This window comes from Chiroxiphia lanceolata, chromosome 13 (genome assembly GCF_009829145.1).
Source record: "Chiroxiphia lanceolata isolate bChiLan1 chromosome 13, bChiLan1.pri, whole genome shotgun sequence".
In the NCBI taxonomy this organism is placed as follows: Eukaryota; Metazoa; Chordata; class Aves; order Passeriformes; family Pipridae; genus Chiroxiphia; species Chiroxiphia lanceolata.
This window is the reverse complement of record NC_045649.1, coordinates 8212786-8234252: the sequence shown is the minus strand read 5'-3', so window position 1 is coordinate 8234252 and position 21467 is coordinate 8212786. Positions and strand designations below refer to the sequence as shown.

Below are 21467 nucleotides of genomic sequence, written 5' to 3'. Positions count from 1 at the left end.
CTGGGATGTGCCACCACGCAGGAATATTGGGGGCGGCATGGCAGGAGGACCCACTTATACCCCATCCTGTCCCATGGAAGGCTCCTGGTATCTCCTACCAACTCCATTAAAGACATCCCTGATTAGGGGGTAAACCTGTTAAACAGGGATGGCAGCAGCTCTCCATGTGCTCGCTGTGCTCTGTGCACCTAGGCTGTGCCATGGGGCTTTGCTGTGGGGCTGAAGAGGGGGCAGCCCTAGGATCCCCATGGCTCCCAGTGAGCGTGGCTCTCAGTAAATGACTTATTTTGGGAGAACTTGAACAGGAACTGGGCTGGCTCTGTTTCCTACTTCCAGCCCAGCTGTTCCCACCAGTGTCCCCTGGCCTCAGGGACCCTCCTGGGTTGTTGGCGCCAGAAGAACCCAGGCTACAGTAGACGTCCAAGACACACTCCCACCTCTCCCTTCAAAAAGACACCAAACCCAGGAATTTGGGGAAGAAAAGCCAGAAAAGCAGGGTTGGTTGTGATGCCGATGGCTGGCCAGGATGGAGCCATGACACGACTGCACTGCCAGGGCCAGGATTTTGGCACGAAGTGGGGATGCTGTGCTGCATGAGGCTGAGACAGCCATGTCGAGCAACACACGGCCAGAGGGCACCCCAAAGCCCCCCACCCATCACCAGAAGTCCCTCCTCCGCTCTCCCCTTCCCAATTTCCTGGGCCTCCCTTCGCAGCAGACGGATGCTGGGTAAGAGGTGTGTCTATGGGAGCCGTTCTCGCCATGCAGCATCGCTGGTCTGCGTCGGCACTTGCCATCCCTGGGATGGGCTTTCGCGGCTGGACTGGGGGCACAAGTGGGGACAGACGGGGCTGAGCCTCTCCATGTGACACCGGCACCTCGGCCAGGCTCCCGCACCTCCGCGAGGGACAAGGACATTGCCCAGCTGGCCTTGGCCAAGGGAAGGGGCCCCTGGTGGGTCCCCACCACCGGGCACAGCGAAGCCAACTCTTTTCTCTGCATTTTCCCCTTTTCCTCCCCCCATTTGTCTTTTGGCAGCGGAGCTGCCGTGGCGGCTGGGGCGCGCGGTGCTGGGGAAGGGCTGCCAAGCCTCGGCAGCCCCCCGCAGCCCCCCGGCCCACCGTGCCAAGGCTGGTGGCTGGCAGAAGGGCTGCCTGCGCCTGGCAGGGCTCTGTCAGCTGCGGGAGGATCCCTGTGCCGCGCTTGCTGCCAATTTCCCTGCGAGCTGGCACCACAGGCGGCTCTGGAGGCACCGGCGGAGAAGGCTGGGGAGGACGGATTGTGAAAGGGAGAGAGGAAAAAAAAAATAATGGACACATGCCATCGCTGGAGCGGCGAGGCTGCCAAAACACCAGCAGGCAGCGGGGGCCAAAATCCACCGGTGGCAGAGAGGAGGGTCTGGCAGCACGGGCACATGGAGAACGGGCAGCACGGCAGAGGCACAGCGTGGCCGAGGCAGGATGGGCAGCAAACGGAGGAGCCGGAGACAAGAGAGGTATTTGCCTTCGTTTTCAAGGGTGTGCGTGTGCATGCATGTGTCTGCAGCCGGGGCTGTGCATCCCGGCCGGCTCAGCGCATCCCAGCTGGCTCAGCTCCATGCAGGCTGCCCATGGCCTCCCTGGCTGTCCCGCTGCTCTCCTGCCTGGCCTGTCCCATGGCAGCCCTTCGGTCCTTCCACTGCTGTCTGGCACAGGCAGGCAAGGGCTCTGAGTGCCAGTCAGGCTTGGCTGGTGGCTGCAGAGGGGATTTGCTGCACGCGGGGCCGGCAAGGGAGGTTGTGGCTATGTGTGGTTGGGCTTTGTCTACCGGGGGCACGGGACTGGGAGACATAGGGGCTGTGGGCAGGGAGGTGTGAGCCAAAGTCCTGCCACCAGCAGAGCTGGCATGTGGGGAATGTCCCCTGATCCCAAACTGGGACTACTGCAGAGCCGAGCCTGGTGGCTGAGTGAGGAGAAAGGGAGAGCGGGCAGTGAGTCCCCCACACTCACCACCATACTGGGGAGGAAGAGGAGGATTTTGGTGCACTGGGAAGCTCTTGGTCCATGACCATGACCTGCATGATGCCAGGGTCATAGCCACAGTGTGATGGGTGAAGGAGATGGGGGTGTGAGCAGTTGTGGGAGCCTTAGGGAGGAGGTTGAAGGTGCAGGACAGAGCCTTGGTGCTGCCACATGCTGGTCCAGGTTGCAGAGCGTGCTGCCTGCCCCGTGCTGCAGGAGCAATGTTGGAGCCAGCAGAGGATGCCAGGAACACTGTGGTGTCACCGCTCCACAGGCACCATGTGAAGGCTAAGGGTCCCGAAGTGCCAAATCTGTCCAGTGCCAGGGAAAAGAGATGGCACTGAAGGGAAGCAGGGTTGTTGGCAATCCCAAATCTCACACCACCCTGATTCCTGCCTGATGCTCTGCACCCTGGCTGTGCCCAGTGATGTCCACTCTGCACCAATCCTACCAGGACAAACCTCCCTCAGGGTCCCTGACCCCAGCATCCATCGTCTGCAGTAACCAGGGCAGGGACCCCAGCATCCAGCTTCGAGGGCATCAGCATGTCCCTGGGAGGGATGTGGAGGGAGGCAAGAGGAGACCTCTCATCTTATCCCATCCCATCCCAGGCTCCATCATCGCTGGCTGGGCTGGTCAGCACCTGGCAACCCCAACTCTAAGCTGGAGGAGCAGCTCTGTCCATTCCTTCATTGGATATTTGGACTAAACACAGCACCCTGCTGCAGCCTGGTCCCCCAAAATGTCCCATGGAGAAGGATCAGAAAAGGTCCCTCCACCTGGATGGCACCACTGCAGCCCCTCCACCTCCCCAGAGCTGTCATTCACCGGAGGACAAAGCTCCACACCTTCCCTGCACTGCCCACCACAGGGACAGAGGGGCAGGAACGCTCCCCATGTCACGGGATGATCCCCCCATCTCCCCCTCTCCCTCGTTTTCCTCCGTATTTCACAGTTCCTGCTTCCTGCACAAGGCAGGGGTCTCCAGGGACTCCAGCCAGATGTTCTCTGCAGCACACCACATTGCTTTCCTAATGAAATATTCATGGAGCCTCTCTGCCTCTTGCCATGAAAGCCTTCTGCAGCTCCCAGCCATGGAAACGCTGTGCAGGCAGCATTCCTGCAAAGCTCCCGGCCCCCTGCTTCCCGCTTGCCACCTCCATCTTCCTCTTCCTCCTCCCACCAGCCGTGCTGGAGTGAGGTCTTTGTCCCCTTTCACCTTGCAGGTGGACATAGCCTGGGCACAGCCAGGCCCAGTGCTGGGGACACTGTGTCCCTACACGGCTGTTGCCCACCCCGAGGAGAGTCCCTCTGTGGCTGGGAGAAGGGGGCAGGGTGGTGCAGACCCCAGTGTGGGGCACAGAGGGGTGTCACCCTCCCTCTGCCCAAACCACCCCTGCTCCTGGTGCTCCCGCCGGCTCCCAGCCAGCCCACGGCATTAGCGATGCTGTGCGCCATAATCCAATTAGGTTGTTTATGCAAACAATCAGGTTTTATGTTTCGGTAAAAAGCTTAAATAACCTTAATCAAAGCAAAAGACCTGAAATTGTCACCAGTAGGGGCTGTGGGTTTGTGGGTGGTGGGCGGGACACCCTCTCTGGCTCGTGACACCCTACCTGGGTCACACCCGCCACTGGCAGCCCTGGGATCTCCAGGGGGCTCAGCATCAAGGGCCACATGGGAGATGCTCTGCTCCATCCCAGCATTGCTGCCAGAGGTTCAGAGCCATCCCACTAACACTGGGGATTCCTGGTGCCCTTCAGCATCACGTCCAGCAAGCCCCAACCTGGCCCTCAAGTTATGGCCTGCTGGGACCTCTTGTCACCCCTGTCTCTAAATGCGGGAACACCGAGGTGTGGCATCAGGCTGGAAGGATGCAGGAGGTCCCAGACAGTGACCAATCCAGCATGCTGCCACCATCCTACCTCACATCACCAGCCTCAGCTGCTCCAACAGCACCACGGTATCCCAGTACCAGGAGAAAATCCCTGCAGTTCCACCTCAGGTCAGTGTGAGGTGGCACAAAGGACTGTACTGTGTCCCTGTGCCTGCGTGGGGATGGGCATGGTGAGTTGGGAAGCAGGGCTGGCTCTGGAGGGCCATGCCTGCTGGCACTGCCTCCCGCATACCCCGAGTTTCTGGAGGAGTAATAAGCTATGCATGTAGTGTAGAAATAAAACATGTTCTGCAGAACAAATGATGTTAATTTGCTGAGAGGCTCTGAAGCCGAGTATTAGCGAAATGCCTTGAGGGAGAGAGCAGCAGCTGTGCTGGAATTAATGGCAACGTGCCGAATTAGCACTGCTATGCATCATAGTCAGAGGGAAAAAATTACCGGAGAGATGGGGAAAACAACCCCCTCCGTGTGCCAGCCCTGACCCCGGGGCACACTGCGGAGCGAAGCCGATGCGGTGGGTCCTGGTGCCCGGGGAATGCCCTTCCCCGGCCCTGCCCAGGCGCACCATGGCTCACTCTGAGCCCCATGGCCTCCTCTGCCAAGGTGTGTGTCCTCAGGAGTGCTCAGCATCCCTCTGGGATGGTCAACATCACTCCTGGGTGCTCAGCATTCCTGTGGGACACTCAGCATCGCTCTCATGTGCTCAGCATCCCTCCAAGACACCTGACGTTGCTCCAGGATGCTCAGTATCCCTCTGGGGTGCTCAACACTCTCCCAGGTGCTCAGCATCCCTCTGGGACATTCAACATTGCTCTCGTCTGGGATGCTCAGCATTCCTCTGGACCAAACCATGCCATTCCATCCCACCCCTCTCCCAGGGGCCGTCTCCTCTCAGATCTGCATCCCTGCTGCTCTCCCACTCCTTCCCCTTCTTTCCGGGGTATTATTCATCTCCTTGTCCGTTTATTTCTTCTCTTCACTCCTGGTGGTTGAGCACTGAAAGTCTGTAGCTCCTCATTGATTACTAACAGTGCATCTGGTTTACGGCTCCGCAGTCTCCTCCAGAGCATCCGTCTTCCTTCCCTGCCTCCTTCCTCCTGGCCGCCCACCACGGCATGGCCCGGCTGCCAGGAGCACGCTGCGGACTGTGTGTTACCTCCTAATGGATGGTTCCAGTAAATTCCACACCTCTGATGAATATTTAATACCGACTTCCATCCCTGCTGCCTGCCGGAGGGGGGTTGGTTTGGCAGGTACCACAGTGCTGCCAGCTCTCGTGGGAAATGGGGTTTAGCCCTTGGGTGGCTGAACTCAAGCCCATGCAGATGGCATTGAACAGTTATCCCAGTGGAGGCTGGGACTGGTGACATCCTGAGTTGGTATTCCCGTGAATCCTTCATCATCCCATGTGCCTGTCACAGCCTGTGGCTGCTCATCCCCAGCATAAAACATCTCCAAAAATAAAACGTGTCTCTGTTTGTCTTGTCACCCTAAGTCTTTTCTCCTGTTTTTCCTCTGCAGATCCCAGTCTCGTGGGAGCAGCCCCTGCCTGGCCCTGGATGCCACTGTGTCACCCAATCCTGGGGCACAGACTCACACTTGGTGGTGCCATGGGCCATGTGACATGGCATGTGGATGTGCCACCAGTTTCGTCCTTGTTGGGATGTGCCAGCAACTGCTGAGCACTGAACCTGCTGGTACATGGCAATGGGAATGGGAATCCCTCTGTGACCTTCCTGCAGCCATCAGATTTCAGCATCCCCAGGAGTGAAGAAGGTTTGTCCATTTGGAGGCTTATCCATGTGAACACCAGTACACGTGGAGCTTTACCAAAGACACTCAGGCCCTGCTGGCTGCCTCAGGGGCCAGGATTTGGCCCGGGAAGGAGAAACGTGCTCCCAGCCATGCTCTGGACCATGGGAGCGCAGAGGCTGATGCTGGCATCACTCCGCAGGACCTGCATGGACACACCAAGGGCTGTGCCAGGAGCTCCTCTGCACACCCAGAGCACCGTCAGTCCTAATCCTGACCCTGCTTCTCAGTGTTCAGGGAATGCTTCGGCATGTATTCCTCATCCCCACCCCAAGCCGGGAGCTGTGGGTGTGTGAGGCCATCACACCCCTCCATTCCCAAGGAACTGGGCTGGGAAATCTTGTAACTGCATTGATTTTGGAGCGGGATGGAGAAGCTGGGGGAGGTACTGTGGGGTGCTGGGGGTGCTTGGGGTGTGGGAGTGCGCGGGCACAGGCAGGGCAGCGGGAGCTGCCGGTCACTGCCAGGTTACATCTGCCGGGGCACGCAAGAGTGACTCCAGATGCATTAGAAGTGCCATGCTCCAATTTCAATTTCATCGTCTCACAATCATTTTCAGGCTCCTCTTAGTGCCACATTAACGAAGCCTGCTCGTTTGAATGCATAATTAGCCCAAGCATTCTACCTCGCTAATTTCGAAGCAAGGGGGGGGAGGGAAGAGGGGGGAATTTGCATATTAATTTAGCAGAGGGAGAGAAAAACTGTTTACCACTTGCTTCTTGCTGTTGATCACAGCGGACTTAACTCTTTCCCGGGTGCCATCTGGAGCTGTGGAGCCGGGCGCCCAGCCGGCACATGGGACAGGATGCAAAGGTTACAAGGCAGCAATTAAATCCTCCTCGACCACCCTGGTTGCCTTTGGGAGCTGACTGGGAGCACTGGTGTTGAGGCTCCTGGGAGCACAGGGCTGGTGAAGGGCAGCTGAGGTGGTGATAGATGCTCCAAGGTGTTCCCCAGCCCTTCTCCACATGTGGTTCTGGGGTGAAACTGCCACTGTCACCTGGCCCAGGGTGGCAAAGTCCCATCCTGGGTCTGTCCCTTCCATCCTTGGCAAAGCCAGGAGAAGGGATTCCCGACAGCATCATCCCTCCTGCAAAGGACAGATGGGTCCACCCTGTCACCCTTGGTGTGTCCCCTTCAAAGGGACACCTCTGCCCTCATATTTCCCTTAATTTTAGCATCATCCACCTGTAATATGGTGTTAGATGAGCATGTGCCTTCCCTTTGGGTCTCATAGATTTGGTGTGCATGGGGTGTCCACAGACCTGCTGCACCCACAGAGCACCCACAGACCAGGGTGGGCAGCCTGGCTGAGCACTGGCAACTCATTACACCTCCCCCCCATTACCACCCCTCTTCGTTTGGGAGTCCGTGGGTGTCTTGAGCCGAGGTTGGAGGTAATTTGTCTGTCTCCTGCAGTGGGCTGTCATCTCGCATCTGTGAACCAGTTCCATTTGCACTGCCATTAAAAAAACCTCAGATCTGACAGGTAGTAAAAAAAAACATTAAAAAATTGCAACAGGATGTTGGGAATATCACGAGCTTGTTCCAGAGATAGCTAGATTTGAGGGTTGTCACAGCTCCGATGAGCCATATTTTGGCCTTTGGACATGTATTCCCATCTCATCCGGCCTTTGCACCTCCATTCCAGCTCCCCAAAATGACTTTCCACCCCTGGAGACCCACTGCCCCACCATCCACTCTTTTCTGCTGGCTTGAAGCCATCCCAGTGTGTCACAGCAATTTGGGGACACCTCCATCCCTGGCATCCCTTTGTGACTCCTGCATCCCAGCTGGCACAGAGACATGCACAAGGGGTTTATCCATCACCCTGCTATGAGAACGTGGAGCTGCATGGAAGGGGACATCCCAAATGTGGGTCTGGGGTCTCCAGAGTGGCCGGAGTGGTGCTGGGTTTGTGGTGGAGCGTGGGGCTGGCTCGGAGGGGGTTAACAGTTGATTACAGCCTTTGTCTCCGCATCAGTGTACATAATGCGCCCGCATTTGCATACTGCAGTGTGCGCTCAATTAAAATGAACTTTTAATTTCTTCTAAGTAAATTACTTCTTCCCGCTACGTGACGCGCACAAAATGTCAGAATAATGGGAGAGCCTTAATGAGCTGGGAATGAGGGCCAGGGAGGGGAATGCTGGGGGCTCCGGCTCCCCTCTGGGCTACTCCTACCATGGGAAAGGATGGATCCTGCTCTCTTCTGCCTTCCCTGCTGGGGCACGGGACATCCCTGCTGCCAGGATGTCCCCAGGGCAGGGTAGGTGTCCCCACCTCCTTCCCATCACCTTCTCCTGCCCGTGTTCCTACAAGGAACTGAGCTCTCTGAGTCCTGCCCACATCCCAGCATCCAGGGATGTATGGGACACAGGGATATCGGAGCATCCCTGCAAGGGGCTGAGCTCTCCAGGTCCTGCAGACATCCTGGCACTCCACATCATCCCAGAAATGTTCCCTGGGCCACCTTCTTCCCAGGATGTCCCAAGCCACCCACAGGGACTCACAGCCCGTTCTGTCCTTCCCACGGAGGATGCTCGGGGAGGGACGTGGAGCACTCCATCCCGACCTTCTCGGCTGCCTCCCGCCCGGAGCCGGGGCGGCCGCGTGTCCGCGGGGGCCAGATGGCAGGCGAGATTACTGGAATTTGATTTTCAGATAAATCACAAACCTGGATGAGCGAGTGCTGCTCCAGATGCATTATCCGTAATCCCTTGGAAGGGAACCTTTCGGAGGAGACGGTCCCTGTGCCAGCTCGGCAGCAGCTGGGTAATCCCGGCCGGCGGTACAGCCCGCACAGCCCGGGGGGATCAGCTGCTGCCCGGCCGCACCGCGGTGTGTCACCCGTGCTCGCCACGACCCACATTTGGTCCCGTCGAGCCGGGGCGGGAGCAGATGGAGTCAGATGGAATCACACCAGGAGCACACGGGCACCAGGACGAGCCCGTGCCCGCAGTGCCCGTGCCTGGTTGTTTCACCCGCTTTGCTCAGAGCGGCGGGAGAAGGGTGAGGGGATGCAGGGGAGCTCTCCCCATTTCGTTTCTCCCCTTAAGTGGTGCCCACAGCATCCCAGTGCTGCCCTTCACTCATCCCACTATGCCCAGTCTGCCCACACCGACTGCATTGCTCAGTTAAGTCCTAAGGATACAAGTCCACTCATTCCACCGAGTAACTGGGATGCAGAAATGACTCCCAGGCTGCAGGGCCAACACTGGCGAAGCTGCTGAGGAAGTGGAGGGAAGGGACAGAGTGGCTCCAGCCCGGGCTTGGCACCTGAGGGAGCTGCTCCTTGAGACCCTGATGCCTTGGGCTGCCCAGGGGAACCAGCACCGCAGAGGCGGGGAGGGCAGGGGGGTGCAAGCCCCGGTATTCCTGGGAGTGCTCAGGGCTATGCTGGGGGCTCTCCACTCCAGTTTGGGGTCATACTTTGAGAGCACATTGAATTTTGGGGGCTCTCAGTTGGGCAGCAGCTTCCCCAAGCCCCATATTTGGCTCATCCCCACCTTTAGAAGCCGTGTCCTGCTGTTCCCCCTCTCCTTCAGCAGAACAAATTCAGGGACTCCCCAAATAAATGCAACCTGCAAGAAGTGGGGTTGAAGGATCCAGTATAAAGTCCCCCCCTCTCCCCGCAGTGCAGCCAAGCACAGTTGCAGACCCTGGGGCTGACCCTGATTTCCCAGGTGATGATGGCAGGCTGTGTCCACTCCAAGACAGGACATTCATCACCCACCGGGAATGGCAAAACAGGCTCTGGCACAGACCCGTGACAGGAGGATGTGCCGATCAATGGGCACATTAACCTGAGTCTGTGCTCCCCCCCACCGTGGGCCAGGGGGTTGGGGGAGCCAGGGGGAGGCGGCAGATACTGATTCCTCTCCAGCTCCCTAAGGAAAAAGAGATGTGAAAAGCTGAGTGGGGAAAGTAAAGCTTTGTCTGGCTCCAGCATGGTCTGGGAATCTCACCACTAGGTATATGAGGATGGTCCTCCCACACCTCAGCTGTCTCCCCTGAAAGGAAGGGTCCCCTAAGCTGGTTGTGACACCAAGAGTATTACCCAACGTGTGTTTGTGGGAGCCAGCAGAAACATCAATCCATGGCCATCGCTGGATCTTGCTTTTTATTTTTTCTCCCCAAATCCCCTCTTTTTGCATCCTCATTTACAGGAAATGGTAGCTCATCTCTCTGGGATGGTGGTTCATCTCCCTGGGCTGGTGATTCATCCCCTTGGGCAGGTGGTACATCCCCTTGGGCTGGTTATCCACCTCCCCAACCTGTTTCCCACCTCTCCACACCCCCAGTGTGATGGAGCTGGCATGCAGCACTGCCAAACCCCATCCCTACTAAGGGCAGTCATTACCCATCCCCTTGTTTCCTCACCAGGCCTGGTCTCCCCCAGCCCCCCCAGCACGGTCCCAGTGGCAGCGAGGGAGCACACGTTGGCTTTCCCCCCAACGCCAAAATTTACATTGAACCACAAATTAATTTCATAATTTTTTCCTCTCTAATTATGCCAACATCTGCTGCGAGGCCCAAGCTGTGCGCGTGCATTTTAATACATCCCTCTCCCCGTCTCTCTCAGCACTGAACTTTTCTGTAATTATCACCAGGAGAAGGGCTCCTTTCTGCAGGAGGGAGAGGTGAAGGCTGGCAGCAGGCAGGAGCACACGGAGTGAGGTGCAGGCAGGGGCTGTGCCCAGTTTGTGGGCTGCCACCAGCCTCTGCTGAGCTGTGGTGCCTTATTTCCAGGAGAAAAGGGAAAAAGGAGGGATGAGGTTGCTCCAGGGGCAGCCTGGGAGAGCAAAGGGGACCCTACATGTGCAAGAGGCTGGACCCTGTGCCAGGTTGAAGCCCAGAGTGCCAGCTCTGTCCCAGGGATCCTGCTCTGTGCCAGGTTCAGGGTATCAGCTCTGCCCCAGGGATGTTGCACCATGGCTCTGTCCCAGGGATGCTCACTCCCAGGCCAAGGCCAGCCCATGGATAGCAGTGCTCATCACTCCTCAGGGATGTTGAAGGGTCCTTGCCCTGGACACCTCGGTCCTGTTTTCATCCTGGCCTTGTCCCTGTCACCCCATCTGGGCGAAGCCGGTGGCGTGTCAGCCCCACCACATTCCCACTGCATGTCTGCTCCCACTCAGGGAGATGTTTCATGGCCTCGCTGGCAGATGCAAAAGGTCATTTGGCTGCCGAGTAATTAAAACCTGGCAATTATCAATTTAGAGCAGCAAGCTCCTGGCCTGGTGAATGCTCCTGTCCTCCTGCGTGAGCTGTGGGATGCAATTGAGGGCTGGCACCAGGAGGGGACACAGGGATCATGCATGTCCCTCATGCTGAGATCTCACCTCCCACACTGGCAGCTCACTGGAGAGCCCACAGGGATGCCATGCTCTCATTATAAAATTCATCAAGGTTTTAATTAAAAGGTGAGGGGATGAAGGTGTTGCTTGGACGCAGAATGAGCTTGGCTGCTATGCTCCAAGGAGGAATGTCCTGCTCTGGGTGTGGATGTACAGCCCAGTCCCAGGTTTGGGCAGCAGCTCAGCGATGCCTCTACGATGGGAAGGGTCTGATCCTACCCAGGACTGAGTGCCAGGTGTGCCACAGGCCAGAGCACCCATGGAATGACCAAGGGGGTGCAAACTCTTCCTTCCTTGAGGCACCCACCCTATGGAGCAGGGGGCAGCAGGGACATCCTACACCCCACCAGCCACCGCGTGGGTTCCAGCCCGGGGCGGTGTCGATTCCTGTGGTAGCCCAGGTGTGACAGCAGGAGCGGGGCCGCGTCAGCCCCATTCGGCTGCTGCCGCCCGCCCGCGGCGCAGCCGGAGCAGATGGCAGGCGACAGAAGCTGCCGATGAATAATACACGTCTAATGAGCGCCGCTCCCGCCACCCGCGCTGGCGCTGCCCCACGCACGCCCGCTCACTCCATCTGCGCCCGCCACCGCCAGGGGCCTGCCACGTGCATGGCACCCACGGGTCCTGCCCCGTACCCTGTCATGCCCCTGGCACCCATGGATCCTGTCCTGTACTGGAGTGCCCCTTCCATATGCCTGGCACCCAGTGGTCCTGCTCCAGACCCTGCCACACGCCCTGGCAGCCGCAGGTTCCTGCTCCATCTTGGGGTGTCCCTGCCATGCACCCTGGCATCTATGGATCCATCCCCATATCAGGGTGCCCTTGCTATATGCCCAGAGACCATGGATCCCATGGATCTATCCTTACACTGAGGTGCCCCTACTATGCACCCAGCACCCATGGATCCTGCTCCAGACCAAGGTGCACCCTTCCATGCACCTGCCACCCACAGGTCCTGCCCCACACCACATTGACCTCACCACACACCTGGCACCCATGGATCCATCCCTATGCTGGTGTTGGCCCTGCCATGCACCTGGCACCCATGGATCCTGCCCCAAATCACAATAGCCCTGTCATGTACATGGCACACACAGGTCCCGTACTGGGGCATCCATGGATCCAGCCCCGTACCAGGATTCCTGCTGCAGCTATGGGCATATCCCCATACCATACTGGTCCTGCCATGCACCTGGTACTCACAGATCCTCGGCTGTTCTTCCCACCCTGTGGGTGCTGAGGGAACAGGATGGCCCAGGAAAGGATGTCAGGGACCAAGCAGGGTGTCTGGTACGGGGCTGGCAGGGGAGAAACACATGGGTGCCATGACACAACATCCATGCTGCAGGACCAGGAGCAAAGGAGAGGAGAGGACTGGGATCGGCTTCCCAAGCACCTGCTCAGTGCCTGTCCATCTCACTACTGAGGCCCTGGCTCCAGGGAGGGCTGCTCTTCTGTTTTGGGGCTCTGGCTGCTGCACCTGAGAGACCAGCATCCCTCGCGGTGTGGGACCCCCAAGTTTCTCCTAGTGGGGAGCATGCAGGTCAATTTTCCAATCATCTGGGCGCATGGGTCCAGGCACTCCAGTCCTGGGATGCTCTTCCAGCTGGCTCTGAGGGTCTGTGCCTCCATGCCCTGCTGCCCCCAGACATTCTCCTGGCTATCATCATCATCCTTCAGCAAATCTCCCACCTCACTTCTCCCCTTGGCTCCTCTCTCCCTGTCCAGAGCAGCACAGGTCAGTGGGCACCCACAGCCAACACCTCGGGAAGGGGAGGAGGAGGGTGGAAAACAAAACGCTGATGGATTGTAAAGCTATTGAAGTGCCAGCGAGTAAACTCCATATTTTTAACGGCATTTAAATGCCTCCAAGCAGATTAATAAGGTCTAGGTAATAGCAGCACCAGTCTATATTTATTCTATCTTAAACGCCAGTTTGTCAGGCTGTATTAATATTGATGGTAAGGCTTGGATTGAGGACAGGAAACGCTGGGACTTCACTTTATCTCTCCCAAACAGGCTGCTCAGCCCCTTTATCAGGGCTGCGGCTGCAGCAGCAGCTGCCTCTTCAAGGGCTCAGCGCATCCCCTCTCCCCCCCCCACTCCCTCTTTTTAATCAGAGGAGGAGAAGTTGCTGGCTTGATCATTCCATTTTTATCTCTTTTATTTACTCCATTTTCATGTCTTTCAGTGCATATTTTATTCCCATCAAGGCAGGACCATTGATAGCTTAAGCTGTGTCCCCCCCTGGCTCCCTCCATGCAGCCTGACGGGGAAGGACGAGGGGTAATTACCAGGAAAGAGTCCCCCCTTCCCTCCTCTCCTGCCCCAAGGCAGCCACACACAGTGTGGCCCCCCAGGAGGGGTTGAGCTGCCATTTGGGGGTTTTGGGGGCGAAAGCAACCACTGCTGACCCAGCCTTGGGGGGCCCCATTGCCCCCCAGCCCCATGAACATCTCTCACTGCTGTTGCGGGTCTGATGCAGAGGGTCTTGTCCCCTCTGCCACCGACCCCCCCATCTCACCCCATCCTGCCCCACTGGGGCACCCCAAAAACTCCTCAAGTAGCTGCTGGGTTCCCTGGGGCTGTTCCATGGGGTAGAACCACTGGAATGCCATGGGGTTCCATGCTGGCACCCCATGTGGGCTGCCATGAGGCTGAGGATAAACCCTTTTTCTTCCTACATATTCCCCAAAGCCCACATTCCTGCCTGGCTCTTCCCTACCAGCATTTGAAATTCAAAGTACTCTGGGCCTTGATTAATGCTACAAATCATCCAGCTGGGGAGCAGCCGTGTGGCCACGTGGCTGGGGCGTGGGACCAGCACCGCCGGCATCGCTCCCCGATCCCACAATATTCACTGCAAACTGTTTGTGCAGCCCTTCCCCTCCAAGAGTGGGAAAAATGATGCAAAGGGAATTTGCACATGATTTGAGATGGGGTAGAGCACTGGCTTCGCGGGTAATGAATGCAAAATAATCATAATAAATGCTAATTGCAGGAGGGGGGATGCAGCCTGGAATGGGTTTTGGAGAGAGTCTGGAAAAATCCATGTGGGGAGCAGGACAAGCTGAATGGATGCTGGATAATCATGGAGTGCTGGGTGCCCCAGGGATGCTGAGTGTCCTGGTAATGCAGGGATGCAGGGTGCCCCAGGGTTGCACAGAGATGCTGAGCACCCTAGGGATACAGGGATGCTGGGTGCCACAGGATTGTGCAGGTATGCTGAGCAACCCAGGGATGCAGGGGGCTGCCTGAGCACTCCAGGGACACACAGGAACGCTGGGTGTTGGGTTCATGTGCAGAAACAACACATCTCCCACCCCTGGTGGCCACAAGTCCTTGTTCCCCTGTGACCCTGGTGGGATGGGGTGTGAGCATCCTTGTCCTCTCACTGCAGTGGCTGGTGGCTCCCAGGGCTTTGGGCACTGTGGCCGGGGCAGCCCCTGGTCCCCATCACCCTCCACCACTGGCAAAGCAAATAAGTTGAATTTAACAGCCATTAGTCCTGGAAACATCAAAGGGTTCCTCTGCTGGAAAATGAAAATCCTCATTAACTAATAAAAAGCCCATCGTTCACTTTGCCTTTAATATAATTAACACCAGCCAAGACTTCAATTAAGGTTTTATCCAAACTTTGAAACGCCACTCTCTCTCTCTCTCTCCATAATTATGGTGGGCACAACAGCTCCAACCTTCCCTGGGATGCTCCAGCCGTGCACACGCGTGTGCTCCCAGCCTGTGCCGCCCCGGGACAGTGTCACAGCTGAGGATGTGGTGTGTACATCCCAAATAGGAAATGTTTGGGCTTGGCAGGAGCAGGGGGTTTGCTGGATGGCTCTGACTTCAGCAGGGAAATATGCTGCTGGGAGGGAGTGGGATGCTGGGTGATGGGAACAGGCCAGTTCTCACCGCTCACTTCCCGCTCACTTCCCCCTGTGGCAGCTGGGACAGGAGTGCTCGTCTCAATCCAGGGATGAGAAAGTCAAAGGGTGGGAACGTCAAGGGATGGGGAGCCTCATGCCGTGCTCACAGGGAGATGTCACCCCGTGCCATTGCCAGCATCCCGGATGTGTGGAGGTGGCCCTGAACCAGGACACAACAGGGGATCCCTGAGTATCCCAATGATACAGGAGTGCTGGGTGCCCCAGGGTGACAGAGGTGTTGGGATGTTGGGATGCTGAGCATTCGAGGGATGCAGGGATGTTGGGTGCCCTGAGGTTTCGGAGATGCCTGAGCATCCCGGGACAACAGGAATGCTGGGTGCCTCAGCAATGTGCAGGAATGCTGAGCACTGCATGGATGCTGGATATCCTGGGGTACAGGGATGCTGGGTTCCTGAGGAATGTGAAGAGATGTTAAGAATTCCAGGGATGCAGGGATGCTGAGTGCTGTGCTCATGTCCAGAACAGCACATATCCCACCCCGGATGGCCACAAGCCCTCGTTCCCACACACCCTGATGGGGATGGAGTGTGAGGTCCAGCCTTAATGGGTGCAGTGGGTCAGTGTTGCCATCCCAGGATCCAGCATGGACAAGGGAGGGTCTGACGGGGCACGTCGGGGGAGCAGACACATCAGGAGACGGATATGCAGATGGCAGCTCTCTTGGAGAGACGGGACCATAATCCTCCCCATGGGTCCCATTATCATCCCTATCTGGTGAAAAAACTCTCATCCTGGATGTATCTAATCCTAATCACTCCCTATCACCCAGGACCACTTCAGACGGGCCAGACGGACAGACGAGGCCTCTCCTGCCCCGCATATCTGCACAGGCAGCCCCCAGGAGGGGGGCCTGGGGGGGCCCAGGCCACCCCTTCGCTCCTAATCCCTTGGCGAGCCCTTCATTTAAAAGGGGATTTGCTGTTTATTCCCTCCACAGGCTCCACGATCATCACAGGGGTCAACATCTGAGCTGGGAGAGGCTTGTTAAAACATAATAATGGTGCGTTAATTTGGGGCGGGGGAGGGAACTGGAGGGCTAGGTAATGCCCTGGCCGGTTTCCAAACACCAGAGCATCTCTTGGGCTCGTTGCCTGCAATGAAAGTCTCAGGTCTCTGTGGCTGTGGCCAGCTGGGGATGCTCTGAGAAATCCCCTTTAGCCTTCCCAAAAAATGCTGGAGGTGGTGAAATCAATCCCAGGGGAGGGTGGCTGTGACACCATCCCCTCTTCCAGGCATTTTCTTGGAGGGGGGCTGAGATTTGGGCCTCTCTCCCCTATGACAGTCTCCTTGCTTGGATATTTAATTCCACCCTCTCCTGCTTCCACATCCATATTTATGGCAGGGACAGGCAGGGGGCAGGAAGGTCATCACTTTGGGGGCAGTTTCCTGCTGCACACCCAGCCATGGGGGGTGCCTGGGGCTTCTGGGGGAGTGGGGATTAAATCCAGAAGGGAAAATATCCTGCAGCAGGTGCAGCTTGCGACAGGTCTGAACGGCTGCCAGCCGGCTCGGAAATCCCAAACACATCTGTGCTCATCAGTTGGACACCAGATGGGCCTCGGGTTAGGATTTTGGGCTGGGGTTATTTGGGGGGGTTGGGCAAAGCTGGGGGAGGTTGGCTGCTCCAGCCTGAGATGCTCACATCCCGCCTGCATTCCCTCATATATTTATCCTGGTATTTTTAGCACGTTTTGCCAGCTGGAGGTCAGACCCCTCTTGGGGAGTGGGGCAGGTTGGAGCTACATCGGAGATCACAGTGATACCTGCCAGGCACCACGGTTTTCTGAGTCCTGGCTCTGTCCCCAGCTTCTCACCCCAAATCCCCCAGGGAAACTCATCTCCTCACCGCTCCAGGATCCTGGAGCATCCGTCAGCCAAGAGGTGAAAAACCCCAACTACACTAAAGCCTTGCTGAGGTGCTAATTATCAACCCTCAATATTCTGTGGATATTCTTATCCACAGCTGCACATTCAATTCCCCAGTGGATTAGGACCATCCCAAAACCAAGAGCACCTTGTCTCCATCCCGATGTCCTCCTGGCCCTGGCATCAGGCTGGCACAGGGATGGTTGCATTCTTCCATGCCGGTAGCTCCAAACTCTCCTGCAGCCAAACAATTCTGGGGCCAACCCTGTGCACCCCAGTTCTGTGTACCCCAGCTCCATGTACCCCAATTCCATGGGATGAGGGCTGGAGCTCCGTGTCTGCTCCCTGTGGCAGCAGATGCAGCTCTCCAGCTTCCCAGCTCCTGGCTATTTTTAGGAGCATGTCTGTGGCTAAATCTGGTGCAGTGTGGGGTCGAGGCTTCCCAGCCACGTGGCTGCTGCCCTGTGAAGCACTTTTGGGCTCTGTGTTTCCCCATGTGAGCTGGAAACATCATGAGAACATGTGGGGCAGTGCTCCCTCACCAGACAGACCCACAGGATGGGAAAACCATCCTGGAGCAGGGATGGTTGCAGCAGGAGAGCAGTTTTCCAGTCCTGAGTGAATGCGGGGCACAGGGTGGGTCACACCAGGGCAGTGGCATCATCCCTAGCCCCATTTAACAACCTGTTCCTGAGTGGCAGGAGAGAAGGACAAGTCCTGACTCCAAGCACAGGGATTAAGGCCCATGAGGATCCCTGATGGCTTCACCTGGTCTAACCTACAAGCGGGGGAATGCCACCATCCACCTCTCCCTTCCCCAGGGCTGGGGCCATCAGGGCACCTCTTCCCTTCCCATCTCTCCCTGAGCCCCTAGCCCAGCCGAGCTTGGAGCCCATGATTGCTCTGATAAGAGGAGGAAGCTGTTGAATACAGAAATGTGGCTGTGGGAAGTGGAGCTGGCAGGGACTCGTAGGTCCATGAGGAGGAAGAGGATGTGCTTTCTTCCAGCCCTGCCTCTGCCCAGTCAGGACTAAACCAGAGGACTGTGAGGGTCCTTTCTTCCTATGTCTTCCCCCAATCCCACTGCCTCTGTGCATGCACAGACCCATTCCCATCTCTGTCCCCATGTCTATACTTATCCCTGTCCGCATCCCCCCCTCTGTCCCCCCTCCTATCTCCATCCCCATTCTTGTCACTGTCCCTATCCCCATCTCCATTCGTCATCATCCCCATCCCGATCTCCATCACTATCCTTGTTCCTGTCCCCATCCCCATCTCCTTCTCTATCCTTACCCCTGTCACTGTCCCCATCCAGATATCTGTCCTCGTTTCCATCTCTGTCCCCATCCCCGTCTCTGTACTCATCTTCATCTCCACCTCCTTCACCATCCCCATCCCCGTCCCCGTCCCCCTCCCCACAGCCCCTGAAGCACCGGTAGAGCCCTGGGGATACTCAGGAACGCTGTGCCCGGGGCACAGAGCCCAGCACCCCATCAGGGACCGGCTGCGCATCCCCGCGGCTGCCGACGGCCGCTCCGCTCCTCTCTTCCCCTCCCCTCTCTCTCCCTTTCTGAAAATTGATAATTAACCTTTTGTCCGTGGGGCTGTTGTGTTTATTTGGCGCAGGCGGCTGCAGGGCGCTGATATGGAAATCGCAGCCGGCAGCCAGCTCCCGTCCCCCCGCAATCTGCAGCCGCGCACAGCCGCTGGGCAGAGATAAGCAGGTGCTTATTCACAGCCCCGCAGCTGCCGCCGAGGGCAGCCCTACCTGATCACTCCAATCTCAGTGAAAAACTACTTGAGGTTGGGCTCCCGCGATGGAGAGAAGCGATAGGGACGCGCCAGACAGCTCCTCCGGCTCCCGCTTCGCCTCCCCGCGCCGCCTGCCTCCCTCTGCCCGCGTCCTCTCTGCTCCCTCCGTCTCCCTGCTCTGTCTTCCCTCTTATCTCCCTCTCCACATCCCTTTGATTTCTTCCCCCCCCCTTTTTTTTTCTAAAAGAATTTGTCTTTGTGTTCCATGTGAACTCTCGGCAGCTCCCATCTCCCCGGCTTGGCCGTCGCTCTCTCTCCCATCCTCAGCTCCTGCCTTTGCTCCTGCATCCCCGTTTCCTTGAGCTGGAAGAAGCAGATTTGGGCGTCAGTGTATAAAAGGCCCTTCTTAGCCACACGGCGGGGCCGTGGCCCCGTCCCATCCCATTTTGGAAGGTGATGGTTTCTTTTTGGTTCCGGCAGCTGCCGGTGATGTTTTGCTCACCGGTTATTGCTGCCGCTGCCTTTCCCCTCGGGTTCCCCACCCATCACTCTCAGGGGAAGGCAATGGGGTGTTGCAGGCAATGGGGTACATGGGCTGGAAGCATTCCCCAGCCCCAGGGAAGCGTTTCATGCCGTGCCATGCTGTGCCTTGCTGTGCCATGTCACGCCGAGTGCGGGGCTGGCACAGCCCTGGTAAGTGCGAAGGAGGCTGGTGGGAGCCGCAGTGGGACCCCGGCTGCCCCCGGGGCTTTCTGCCTTCCTTCCCCCACCTTGCTCTGAGTGTGGGGGCGGTGGGAGCCCATCCTGCTTCTCTTTTACCAGGGGGAAGTTTATGCTTGGCAGCGGACGCGGCTCTGACTCAGAGAGAAACTGGCTGGGAGTGCCAGCGGGCTCCCCGGAGCGTGGGTGGAAGGGGGTCACCTGTGACGGGGCAGACCCCATGCCCCAGGGGTTCCCCCATGCCAGGATGGACTCTGAACCCCCAGGGATTCCCTGTATGCTGAACCAGACCCTGGGACCCTCTTACCTAGACAAATCCTGGAATCCCAGGGTTTCCCCCATGCCAGGGTTGACCCTGTGCCCACAGGAGTTCCTCTCCAGGCTGAACCAGACCCTGGGACCCCAGATGTTCCCCCCACCGAGCCAGACCCTAAGACCCCAGGAGTTCCTCCCACACTGAGTGAGAACTCTGGATCCCAGAGGTTCCCCCCTCCACTAAGCCAGACATCAGGACCTCAGGGGTTCCCCCCACACTGAGTCAGACCTCAGGACCCCAGAGGTTCCCCTCACACTGGGGCATTCCCCGTGCCCCGACAGCCTAGCGCCTGCCTGCAGCTGCCTGGGCAGGTGCTGCCTGTTTGCTGGCAGAGAAAACCCTCCCACACGGGTAACATGGGGACACAGGGCTGCAGCTGGGTGGGATTTTCCTGGCCGGCCCTGAAACCCTCTGTTTTTCACTTGCTGCCCTGGGACACTCCCCAGAAATGGCCATTTTCTGTCTCCCCTGGTGAGCCCTGTCCTCACAGCAGGGCAGCTTGGCAAAACACCAAGCGACGACACCGTGCCCACCTGGACCAGCCAGAAATAAAAGGGGAAGAAGCAAGAGCCTGAAACACAGATGGAAACCCTGCCAAAACCTCTGCCAGCCCTCAGTCCATACGGCCAGACTGCTCTGCCTCTGCTGGTGGGGCACCAGCACCAGAGTGGGTAGGATGGAGCTGGGATGCCCCAGCATTCCTGGGATGCAGGATGTGTGTCCGGAGCAGAGCTGTGCTGCGGGCAGCTTTGGTGTCTCGCCCTGAGCACACAGTCCTGGATGGGTTGGGCTGTGGTTTGTACTGTGTGGCCCTTTCTGCCTGCACATCAGCCCCATGCTGGGGCTTCCCCTCATCTCCCTGCAGCACTCAGACCATTCTCAATGTCCCCCAGGGCTCCGGGCTGCACCCAGATGGCAGAGACTCTGCTGGTGACACCCCTCTTTGTCCTGCTCCTGTGACCCTGCAGCACAGCACCCCCACACCTCCATACTCTGGGACCCTCCTCCCTGCTTACACCCCACAGTCCCTTCCCCTGCCCCCGAAGCCGTGGGCGGGGGGCACGAAGTGGGGAGCCCCGGGTGCCATCTGCGGGAGCCCAGGTGGCCGCCGAGACACACCATCTGCTCAGCCACCTTCGGGGACCGTGCAGGCGCTGCTGTATTTTTAGGACACGTTTCCTCCCTCCCACCTGCAGCCCAGAGCTGCTTTTCATGTTTCTAACAAGTTGTTTCTCTCTGGTTGACGGCTCTTGGGGAGCCCAAGCCCTGGCCTTGTGGGGGCTGCCTGGAGGTGCAGGGATGGGTTGCACAGTGGGGTTACCCTGAGTGCTGAGAAGGTCAGGGAGATGCTGCAGCTGCAGATCATGGGGACATCCTGGATATCCCCGGGAAAAGGAGCTGTAGCAAGGGGGGTGAGCCCTCTGTTTGTGTCAGGGTGCAAATAGACAGCCATGCCATGTTGACTAAGCTGTGCCACCCTGCACGGTGCCAAGGTGCACCATGCCATACTTGTCATGCCATGCCCACACTGCACTGAGCTGCCTGTGCCGAGCTGCACCGCGCCGGCCCCTCGCAGTGAGGAAGTGAAGCCGGCACGAAGGGGAAGTTGTTGGAAAGTCAGACCGGAATGGCTGATAGGGAAGGCAGAGCTGGGCTTGGTCACAGATGGTTCCTGTTGGGGAAGGACACGGGCGCAGCTGCCCGGCCACCCCCACCCGCCGCATTATCACTGCCCGGCAGCTGTTCACCTTCCCCTCGCCATGGGACACGGCTCTGCTGCCACCGTGGCCCTGGCTG

The 21467-nt window shown here is 58.0% G+C and overlaps 1 long non-coding RNA gene across 1 annotated transcript; it reads left to right on the top strand.

Moving 5' to 3' along the window:
- The first annotated feature begins 735 nt into the window (after positions 1-735).
- Positions 736-7764, top strand: LOC116793625. Its single transcript, XR_004359540.1, has 2 exons — positions 736-1495; positions 5419-7764. It is a non-coding gene; the product is annotated as an uncharacterized LOC116793625 (long non-coding RNA).
- The last annotated feature ends 13703 nt before the right edge of the window (positions 7765-21467 follow it).